The sequence below is a fragment of the Galeopterus variegatus genome, unplaced genomic scaffold (genome assembly GCF_000696425.1).
Source record: "Galeopterus variegatus unplaced genomic scaffold, G_variegatus-3.0.2 Scaffold481, whole genome shotgun sequence".
Lineage (NCBI taxonomy): Eukaryota > Metazoa > Chordata > Mammalia > Dermoptera > Cynocephalidae > Galeopterus > Galeopterus variegatus.
The window spans coordinates 577,144-588,655 of NW_007726592.1; the positions used below are offsets into that span (position 1 = coordinate 577,144).

An 11,512-nucleotide genomic window follows, 5' to 3' on the forward strand; every position below is an offset into this window, starting at 1 on the left:
TGCCTTTTTTCCTAAAGGTGAAATCGCTGTAATTATAGATACTGACAACATGTTAAAAAACAAACCCGGGGGCCGGCCCGGGGGCGCCCTGCTCCAGTGCGCCGCTTGGGAGTGCGGTGGCGCTCCCGCCGAGGGTTCGGATCCCACATACAGACTAGTTCCTGCTCACTGGCTGAGCGAGGTGTGGGGGCAGCGCCGAGGGTTGCGATCCCGTTGCCGGTCCCGGTACGGGCGCGACACTGAGGGTTGCGATCCGTTGCCGGACACGAAAAAAGACAAAAAGAAAAAAAAAAAAAAAAAAAAAACCAAAACAAACAAAAAAAATTATGTATTTCAAACCAAACTCAATCACAGACCAAATTCATTCTGTGGGCTAATCATTTCAAATCACTGACTTACACAGATCCTTATGGCACTCATGCACCAGAAAAACCCTGATCTGTCCTCTCTGTAGAACTAAAATCCTCTCTGTAGATCTAAAGAAGTTATAGAAAGGGCTTCCCTTTTACCCAGATGATGCACTGGAGACTCCCCACTGTAAAAAAAAAAAAAAAAACTGCACCCACCAGAAGTCATGAGATTCATGGCCCTTCTGCACAGTTTGCTGGCTGGCTCAGAACCTGTCAGTTTAACCTGAGCTTTTGAAACTATCAAATCAACTGACTTACCTGAGACAGAATCATTCAATATGTTCTCCTGGTCCTGGTAAAGTGGCCTAAAACAGAATAATCAGGAGGTCTATTCAAACGGGGCTTCTTCCTAGGCTATTTCCTAGGTCACTAAGAGAGAATCCAGTTGAGTAAATACAAAGAAGCCAGAGGGGAACTCCAAACAAAAATGGACTCTGACAATAAATGAGTAACTTATGCTGAAAGCCCTGAGATAAGAAGGGATTTCTCTGCCAATTTAACCTGATAGAATGAATGATCTGACAACTACCTTGTAATACCTCAGGAAAAGTTAGTTTACTCTCAAAGAAACAAAGTCACCATTTAATCTGAAAGACATACTTGGTCTTCTAGAGCTGCTCTGTCAAACACGGTGGCCAACTGCAACATGTGGCTACTGAACAATTGAAATATGACTAGTGTGACTGAGGGACTGAATTTTTATTTTATTTTATTTTAAATTAATTTAAATTTAAGTCCAAACACTGAAGCAGTGTAAAATATTTTCTCATTAAACATAGCTTTATTGTTTTGCTAAGACTACATTTTACTTTAATCAATAACAATGGAGAATACTTAAAAAAAAAAAAAAGTAATGTAGTAACAGATATGCTGTAAGTGTAAAATAGACAATGGATTTCCAAGACTTAGTACAAAAAAAGAATGTAAATATCTCATTAATATGTTTTTTATATTGATTACATCTTAATATTCTGGATATATTGTGTTGTATTATTAAAATTAATTTTATCTGTTTATTTTTACTTTTTTAATGTGGCTACTAGAAAATTTTAAGTTATACATCTTACATATTTCTATTGGATAGCATAGTCTAGGAATACCAAGGGATACCTTTAACTGCTGGAGTGTACAGTAACTGGCAGAGAAATAGTACTAGGTACATAAAACCATGCATAGCTTGTGAAACTAGAGGGGTGCTTGCTCCTATCAGATCAACTGAGAGACAATGAATATCCACAAAGGAGAATCCAGGCATGGATATCTGGAAAAATGTGGGAAATGTTCCTGCACCATCCACACTGATCCACCCTGAACTCAGTCTGAATTCATGAGTGCTTCAGAACCTAAAAAAGAATGTGGAAACACCTGAAACTAATAGGCACAGCTTAGAGGACCCTCAAGAGGGACCGGAGACTGCAGGGGATAAGATCCTTTCACAGAAATCAGGGAACAGTCTTGACTCTTGAATATAAACCCACAGATACCCTGAGAATATTCTTTCTCCTAAGGTAGAGGGTAAAGGAGTTAAACAAACTGGAGTTCACAGACACTCCCCAGTCAACCTAAGGAATAAAGGGATCATTTGCAGCAACAGCTCCAGTTTCTGAATTCTGCTCCCAAGATAGCAACCACAGACAAATGTAAAATTCTGTAATATGGATAGTCTGAATGATGATGCTCAAAAGACACCACGTAAGGCAAAAATTGCCTATGGAGCAATGACCCTTAAAAATCCATAGAAAGGCTCCATGTTAGCAATTGATATATCATTTCTCATTAAGTACAACATATTCCCTTTTTCCTCCATCTTTAGGGAAAAAAAATCAGTTTATTCAGCTGAACACTAGATAACGTAGTAAACTTGAATTTAGGGGCCATATTGTACAAAACAATACACACTCCTCTAAACATTCACACTCATTGCAGTGAGAGGCTCACATTATAATAGATATATGGGAACTGATATAAAATGAAGGAACACCAGATTCACATTCAGCTATATGAGGGGCTCACACTATGACAGATATGTGGGAACTGAGACTGACATTTGGGATCAGAGACCAACAGAGGGAAGATCATTTAACATGTATAGTTAAATTCAATTATGTTAAACAGAAATATAGGAACAGAGAAATTTTCTAGATCTAGAAGGCAGTTAACTCGATGCATTTAGTACTAGCTAGTCTAGTTTAAATTTTCTTGGGACTTCTCTCAAGAAATAAGCAGAAAGCCCAAAATAGGAGTACCCCTAAAAGACTTCAGAATGCTTTCCTCTTGTGAATAACAAAAGATTCTTATACTAAGTCATGTTCTGTAGCAGGCTGAGGGGAGTAGGAAGATGGGATACTTGGCTGCCACCTTTCCTAAGTGCCACTTACCTAGGCCACAGCAGTATATGGCTCTTACAGTCTCTGAGCTAATCTTGACCAAGTTAGATCATATAACAATTGTTAAGAGTTTGGATATGCTTGCCCCACCAAAACTCATGTTGAAATTTGATCCCAATGTGGCTCTAGGCCACAGCAGTATATGGCTCTTACAGTCTCTGAGCTAATCTTGACCAAGTTAGATCATATAACAATCGTTAAGAGTTTGGATATGCTTGCCCCACCAAAACTCATGTTGAAATTTGATCCCAATGTGGCAGTGTGGGGAGGTAGAGCCTAGCGGGATTTTGGATGTTTGGCTCCTGGAGGCAAATCCCTCTAGAATAGATTACTGCCCTTCCTGGGGAGTGAGTGAGTTCTCCAGGGAATGGATTAGTTCCTGCAAAACTGGGCTGTTAAAAAGTGTCTGGCTTCCTCAGTTTCTCTCTCTTGCCATGCGATCTCTTACACATGCTACCTCTCCTTCTACATTCTGCCATGAGTGGAATCAGCCTGAGGCCCTCACCAAATACATTTGTACAATCGTGGACTTTCTAGCCTACGGAATCATGGGCCAAATAAACCTCTTTTCCTTATAAATTACAGAGTCTCAGGTATTGTATTATGGCAACACAAAAACAGACTAAAAAAGCAATAAACTGAAAACAATCACCAAGTACATAGGATTAGTCTTGAATCCCTAAGCCTGCTATCTGGTGTAAATTCTGGCCATCTGATTTGGTTATATCTGCACTAGTTGTTTCAGTGTGAATATCTGAGCTACGATCTTATTTCTTGATTTACATTTGGTTTCCTTCGAGGCCCCGACATCCTGCTCACCTTTGTAAGCTCCCTCTTGCAGGGGCTAAGCATGCTTAGTCACTAGACTATATCCTGATCAAAAATGGCTAATCCACTTGTCATTTGCCTGGCTCTAAAGATCACCACCACTCAGAGGCTTTTAACCTTCTTTTTGCTTTACAGTCATTCACATGCACAACACACTTTCATCAGTGACCTCTCTCGTTTTAAAAAGTGATAAGCTGAGTTTATCAGAATCATTAAAGAAGAACGTTAAGAAAAATCACTTGTCTAGAAACTTTTGCTGCCACTCTGCATTCATCAAAATGAATTCCTGAGGGCCAGCCATATGCCATAATGCCTGAATTACAGAAATATTTAAGGAAAGAATAGAGTACTAAATTCTTCTCTTTTGGGGACAGAGAGAGAAGGGAGATCTTCCAAAGGAAAGATAATGAGAATAGCTTTACTGACAAATTATATTTTAAAAAACCTACATGTTTCTCTGTTGATGATACCATATACAGACCAAATAGCTATATAAAAGAAAACCCAAATATAGACACTCAAAACTTTTTGGCCCACCTACTTTGTACCACTAGCTTTAATTATGTTGTTTCATTTAATTCTTATAAAAATCTGAAAGAACTATTATTACCCCATATTATAGGTGAGGAAACTAAGGAGCAGAAAGTCTGCATAACTTATCCAAGGTCACACAGCAAGAAAATAATGGAAAAGGACAAAAAACTCAGATGTGTTCAATTTCATGGCATATATTTGCACCTATATAATTTTTAAGTCTATGCCTGAACTGTTATAGGAAATAGATATAATCAGCAAGTAATGAGATAAATGTGCCCTTATCAAAAGAAAAACTGAAATCAGAATGCAACATTAATGAAAAAAATTACACTTAATAAACTATATTCAATTTCCCATGTAATTAACATTTCCTAACCATGAAATTCTCTAATTTGCACATCACACACCCACACAAACAAAAGTAACATATTAAAGGCATTGTTCTCTTCCAATTTCTTTAAAATTTGTCTTTAAACAGTTGTCTAATAAAAGGGAAATACCTACATTATTACTAATCTTAGAACTGACATTTACATTAAGAAGTATTCTCAACAAAAGATTAATTTTAATTGTTAATTATTAATATGATAGAAAATCCATAGCAAACAACAATTTTTAAAAATAATATAGAAGAAACCTTAGTAATCCCTGAGAGTATGAGGGCACTTCAAAAAGTTCATGAAAAGATTCGTATTACCTTTTAATTCTACTTTTCCACAAACTGTCTGAAGTACCCTTGTATTTCCACAGTTCACTTATTTCATGAGAATGAAGAAAAAGAGAAAGAACTTTTATTGCTAATTATGTGACACTTAATGAAAGCCATCTCTGACATGACATGAACAATGAGAAAATAGGATTTAATTTATTAAATGCAATTCAAACAAACATTTTAGGGACACATTTATGCTACAAACCTGCCAGTAATCTAATGCAGAATAGCTTAGAACACGTCATGTTATTATATACCTTAACAGTCTCAGAGAACCAAAATTACCAAAAGCTAGTTACCTCACTTAACAAAAAGAGAAATTGAAGAACCACAGTCATCATTTACTACCTAGTTCTGGGATCTGCCCAGCAAATAAAAAAATAATTCTTCTTACCAGTTATCTCAACAGAAAACAAAGCTCAGAATCAGAATAAAAAGAATTACGATCCTCTTCTGAAAAAAATTCAAAGAAACAATATTTTCTTGACATCCCAGGCTTTCTTGCATTTGTTAGTCTACCAGTAACTTTGATATTTAACAGACCTGGGCTCTAATTCAACCTTTCTAACATTCAAAGAAACAATATTTTCTTGACATCCCAGGCTTTCTTGCTTTTGTTAGTCTACCAGTAACTTTGATATTTAACAGACCTGGGCTCTAATTCAACCTTTCTAAGCCTCAGTTTTCTCAAATGGAAATAACACTTATCTAATTCTTAGCTCAAAAGATAAGGCTTTAAAAAGTAACATATACAAAGCATTAAGCATGGCAGTTGGTGCATGGTGCTCAATAAACCCCTGACATTGTGATTTTATTTCAATTTTTAAATATAATTTCATTCAAGGAAATGTCTATCCAAAATAAGCAACTCAAATAAATAGGCTATCATTATTAGTTTCAACAGCATGGCTTGAAAATATTTTCATTTACAGCTCATAGGACTTTAAAGGGAAAAGGTATGCTTCCAACACCTGAGATCTTCCCAGGTGTTGGGGAAAACCAAAAAAACAAAACAGACTGAATATTTCAACTACCCGTTCAAAGCATTTTTCTACTGATTTCACCCCTTATTGACATTTTCCTGGCTCTCCCTGCCTAGAGAACTATTTCAGAACTCTTCTACCAAAATGGAGCACTTTGCAAACATTTTCATTTTATTTTACTTCATATGTTGACAAAATGGTTATTAATTTTACATGAAGGGGCTGTAGACAGCCTATGTTCTAACCTTATTCTGCCCAAGGAAAAAAACTAATTTTCAGTCTTAAAATTAACCTGAGTAAGAATGAGGGTGGTCTAAAAGTCTGGGGTTCTCAATTCCAAAAGATAAAAAGTCATAATAAAAGCTATATGGCCATCTAAGGTCTTAAATTTTGATTGCCAGTAAGTCCTGACCTTGCTGCTTAGACATTTACAGATAACAGTATTTCCAATGAAAGCCCATGACTTACTGGCAATTTGAAGACATCAGAGAGCAGGTGTCACAGTTACCAGTGCTCTAAAAACAATCATAAATGAAGCAGGTGCATTGCATAAGGCAACTTCAAGGGGATTTCAATAAAGGAATACTTATTCTAATTCAGATTAAATTAAGAACTATAGCAAAAGGACATTTCGTAAAACTTAACAGAAATGTTCCAGACTACTATCAATAGTCTTCTATATTAATTAGAACATAATTTAGAAATACTTCCTGTATTCTGGACAGTCTGATAGAGACCTAATCCCACAAAAGGAAATAGGCTATAATTTTCTCAGAATGGTTTCTTGGTTGAGAGAAAGTTCATAAAGTTTGTTTCATCAAAATAAGAACTACCTAAAGGGTTATTCAAGTAGGAAACATTTCTTAATGTTACAATATGCCTGACACTTTTATATTTCTAAGAAAAAAGAGGATAATTTTTACTTTAAATTTAGCACATCATTGACAACCAAGTATGTACCTGTTTAAAAGCTGCCAATCTTTAAAAATAAAATGGTGAAAACTCACGTGGAGTTGCTTCACTTTATTCCTTCTGAAAAACCCAGACTTGCCTAACAACTTGTCCTTTGTAACTTTTCTGAAAAACAAACCATTGGGTCCATTAAGAATGTTTTCTTCTATATTCCTATTTACTTCTAAACCTTCTTCCTGACAAACAATTCAACAAATAACACTACTTAATTCAAATCTATATGTCCCCATCTTCATTCACTTATTTAAATACACACACGTACATTATCACAAAACTCACTTTTAAGCAGTTTTTCCTCAATACCTAGAATCAAAGCAAAGAAAATCCTTGCTCTTTTAAACAACCCCCACTCTTGGGCCGGCCCGGTGGTGCACCGCTTGGGAAGCGCGGCAGCGCTCCCACCAAGGGTTCGGATCCCACATACAGACCGGTTCCCGCTCACTGGCTGAGCGAGGGGCGGGCGAGGGTTGCGATCCCGTTGCCGGTCCTGGTCCGGTACGGGCGCGACACTGAGGGTTACAGTCCGTTGCCGGACACGAAAAAAGACAAAAAAAATAAAAAAAAATAAATAAATAAACAACCCCCACTCTCAAGGGTCTATATATACTGTAAACAAAGCAAAAATATAAGACAACAAAAAATTAAGGAGGTAACCAAAGATATACGTATAACTCTTACATCTCCTTCCAGTGTCAACTCCTGCCAAAGGGCAGATATGTTATACTGAATGCTGCAGTGTCTGTTTCAATGCATATGAACGTTAATCTAAGCTCACTAATTCACTAGCATTCTCCGAGACTTTTCACAGAGATCTGAAATCAAAATAAAAAAGGATCAAAATTCCAGTTTAATCTGAGATTTAGGAAGTCAATTACACTCTTACCACACAGTCTAAAATTAAAGATATAAAACTTAAGTATTTATATCACAATTTTTGTCTGCTGGCCTTAAGCATATTTAAATGATTAGGACTTACTTTGCTACAGAGAGATTACTGGGTTGCCACCTTCATTATCCACATTTTACAGGTGAAGGTACTGAAGTACAGAGGTTAAGTGGCTTCTACAAACTATCATGAGTCATTAAGAGTTCAGATCTTCTGACTTGAAGTCCTGTGCCTGCTGTCCATCATGAAACCTTATTTAAATTTCTAAGAGCACAGAATCAACTCACTAAAAATACCAACAAGAATTTGTAGGCATTTAATATTTACCTAAAACAAAAGACCTGCCTTTGAAGGAAGAGCAAACTTCCTCCAGAAGCAGCAGTTATCTCTATTTGCATTTGAAAAATCATTTTTTAAAAATCTTAAAAGGTGAGGAGTTCATCACCTCTTACCATACACAATAAACTGCTGGTTCTTCTAAAAGAAGTGTGGTTTAATGACACCAGATCCTCTTACTTTTACTTATAAATCACTTTGAATAAGGAACTACACTTTTTTCCCTTGGTATTTCCCTTCTTAAAACAGAAACAGAAAAACTCAATTCCTACCTGACATAGACAACATAAGGAAGAATTTACTGTTTGTGGACTGCTTTGAAATTCCAGAACGAAATACATAATCCAGTTGATCTTCAACCCTAGAATAAAGGCAAACTTCACTAAAAGCAATTGCTAAGCAGATACTTCAAAATAAAATATTTATACACTTCTATTTATAGAAAGGGAAGTTTTATTTAAGCCAAATAATATAAAATAAAATAGGTGGGAAAGAACCTTCCAAAACTGTTTGGAAAGTTCTTTTGCCCAATTCAAAAACTTAATAATTCTCATGTATTTCTCCTTCAGTAAGCACAATAATTCTATTCTTAATTTAGCAGAAATTGCTTGCATTTATTAAAGAGAACAGAGACTCTCAGAAAAATGATGCAATCAATTGCAACAGCAAACATATAAAGATTAATAATAAATTTTATAAAGTAAATTTTGCTAAATTTCATTTAAGATTAGTTCTTGGACAACTATATTTACTGGAGGACAATAAAATTTTCAAATTTTAAGCATATGTTTGCAGGTGAACCTTTAACAAATCTTAAGCCTTTATAGTTTCATGAAGCCTGTACTCAAGTTGTCAGGTAAACATAATTCTTAAAAATTAAAGCTTCAATCAATAAGTGTAGCAGGTTTATTGCTATTGTCACTCTTTGGTATTTCCAAGCAGTGGAAAGAAGATGAAGAAATTTTATTAAATTGGAAGCTGAACTAAATATTGAGAGGATACCTAGTTTAGGTAGAAAGCAAGCGAGACTAGAGGGCATGTTAAAAAGAACTCTTCAGGGATTTAATTAAAAGGTGATACAAACGGACTGAAGAGGCCTCAACTTATACAAATAGAAAAAAAGAGTTGCAGAAAGGGAAAAAGTCCAGATTAGAGACTAGAAATGGCAGTAGGATGGAAAAGGACGGGAGAACATGGGCCATTAGGCAGAAAGCGATGAAGTGAGTACCAAAGGGAGCTAAGGGTTTGAGGGCCTCCGAAGGTAAAGTGGGAGCACAGAATGAACTCTAGTGCAAAGCGATGCTAAAGCAAAACACACAATCGGCAACTAACGAAAGAGAATGAAGATGAAGTACCGAAAGGAGGAAAATGAGAGGAAAAGAAAGCCGAGAATAAAATTATGGAGATAACATTGTGAGAAACCTGGTCAGAGAAGGTAGGTTTGAGCCAGACTAGGGATGCACAGTGAGAGGAAAGAAATCGAGGGGAGCAAAAGGGTACACTGCCTCCAACGTAGGGTCCTCCGAGGCGAAAAGGCACGTGGGAGGTGCGGGATGAGAAAGCAGAACCACGACAGAGAGGTAAAGGAGGGACAGAGCGGCGAAGATGGAGCCCGGGGCGAAGGGCAGGAGAAGGCTGAGGCACAGGAGGAGTGAGGTTCAGGACGCGCCGCAGGGGCAGGGGCGGCAGGGAGCGTCGGGCAAACGGCGCGCCGCGGCTCCTCGCCTCCCTGAGAGCTCTGCACCGCCATCCCCGCCGACCTTCAGCGGGCCCGGAGCCGGGCTCCGACGGCGAGAATCCGGGTGAAGGGCCGGAGCGGACCAGCGGGGAACCAGGAGAAGGCCGCTTCCTGCCTGGACCCTGGGAAAGAGGCACGGAGGGAGGGGACGCGGGTGTCGGGAGCCGGCGGAGACGAACAGGACAGTTAGGGGGTTACCTCTCGCCCGGCTCTGCCTCTTCCCCCGCCTGTCGGGCGGAGCTCGTTATCCAGCTGGAAGAAGACGGCACTACCCAGGTCAGCACCATCCCGTCCCGGGCCCCCTCACTTCGCCATCGCAGCAACCACAACCAGCGAAACCGAGGAGCCGGTTCGTCACCGCCGCTCGGCAACCGGCCCAGCGCTGCCAGCGAGCATGCGCAATCGCCCCAGTCCCGAGGGAGCTCGGGCCGGACAGCTATACCTGCGATCAACAGGTCCCCGGCCGCGCGGCCCCGCCCCCGGCTGCTCTCACCTCCCCCAACTTCGTATAATGTATGCTATACGAAGTTATCCCCCGCCTGTCGGGCGGAGCTCGTTATCCAGCTGGAAGAAGACGGCACTACCCAGGTCAGCACCATCCCGTCCCGGGCCCCCTCACTTCGCCATCGCAGCAACCACAACCAGCGAAACCGAGGAGCCGGTTCGTCACCGCCGCTCGGCAACCGGCCCAGCGCGGCCAGCGAGCATGCGCAATCGCCCCAGTCCCGAGGGAGCTCGGGCCGGACAGCTATACCTGCGATCAACAGGTCCCCGGCCGCGCGGCCCCGCCCCCGGCTGCTCTCACCTCCCCCTCCCGCCTCTTCCCTCCCCTCTCTGAGGCTAGGCCCCGCCCCACTCAAGCTCCGCGCCCCGCCCCTCGGGCGCCTCCGCGGCCTCTCCAGCTCCAATGCCAACTGAGATTTCGAGAGATTTGTCCACCTTACCCAGCTCCCGTTCCCAAGTTCCCGCGAGAACAGGAGATTTGCGTCAATAAAAAGCGCGAGCCCAAGGAACGGGGAAGTCTGTGGGTTTAGGGAAAAAGCTTGGAGGCTGCTGGTGTAGAGTATGGACCAGAGGAGGGCAGAAAGAGGGAGTATTAAGATTTAAGCTGCTTTTCTCACTGTTATTTCTCGTTTACTTTCTTCACCTGCTACCTGCAGTCCAGGCGAGAGAGCCCTGTCCCTGAGCTACTCATTTTGTGCGGTAGGAAAGGAAGCTGCGGAGCATCCGCGCTGGCCTGGGACAGCTGCCATTCGGAACTCAGTTGCGTTTTTGGCGAGGTGTGATCTGCCCGCTTCTCCATTGAGAGGCCCAAAAGGCGGGAGGGGGCCATGAAGTGAAGCCTTAAGCTCTTCAATTCCATTAACAGAGGGCCATGAAGGGTAGACCTTCAGTCCTTCATTGATTTGTTTCACTCTTCCCTGTTTCTGAATCTAATCCAGCAGAATCTTTTTGTGGAGCATAAAGCTCAGTATGTTACTAAAAGCAATAAAATTGTGACTGCGGCTCGTGTGTTAAAAATGAATTAGGATGAATAGTGGCGATGGTTGCACAACAATGTGAATTGTGCAATTAAAAATGGTTAAAAGGTAAATTTTATGTATATTTTACCACAATAAAAATGAGGAGGAAGAAGCTTTGTGCACTCATATGGGAGTGATGGTGATGCTTGTAGCCTAGGCCATGGGGGGGGGGGGGGGGCTTAAATATAACTTAACCTCTG

At 40.3% G+C, this 11,512-nt stretch overlaps 1 protein-coding gene across 3 annotated transcripts in view; it reads right to left on the reverse strand.

Annotated features, from left to right (window-relative positions):
• FAM135A (family with sequence similarity 135, member A) overlaps positions 1-10,283 on the reverse strand; it is a 110,953-nt gene extending 100,670 nt beyond the window's left edge. For 2 of the 3 annotated variants that reach the window (XM_008569228.1, XM_008569229.1), the window contains exons 1-2: positions 9,988-10,053; positions 8,324-8,412 (exon numbers count right to left, since the gene is read on the reverse strand). The gene's annotated coding sequence lies outside the window, so the exon portion shown is untranslated. Of the gene's footprint in view, positions 1-8,323; positions 8,413-9,987 lie in introns of all 3 variants that reach the window. The other variant, XM_008569230.1, reaches the window with a different exon arrangement.
• Between the last annotated feature and the right edge of the window lie 1,229 nt (positions 10,284-11,512).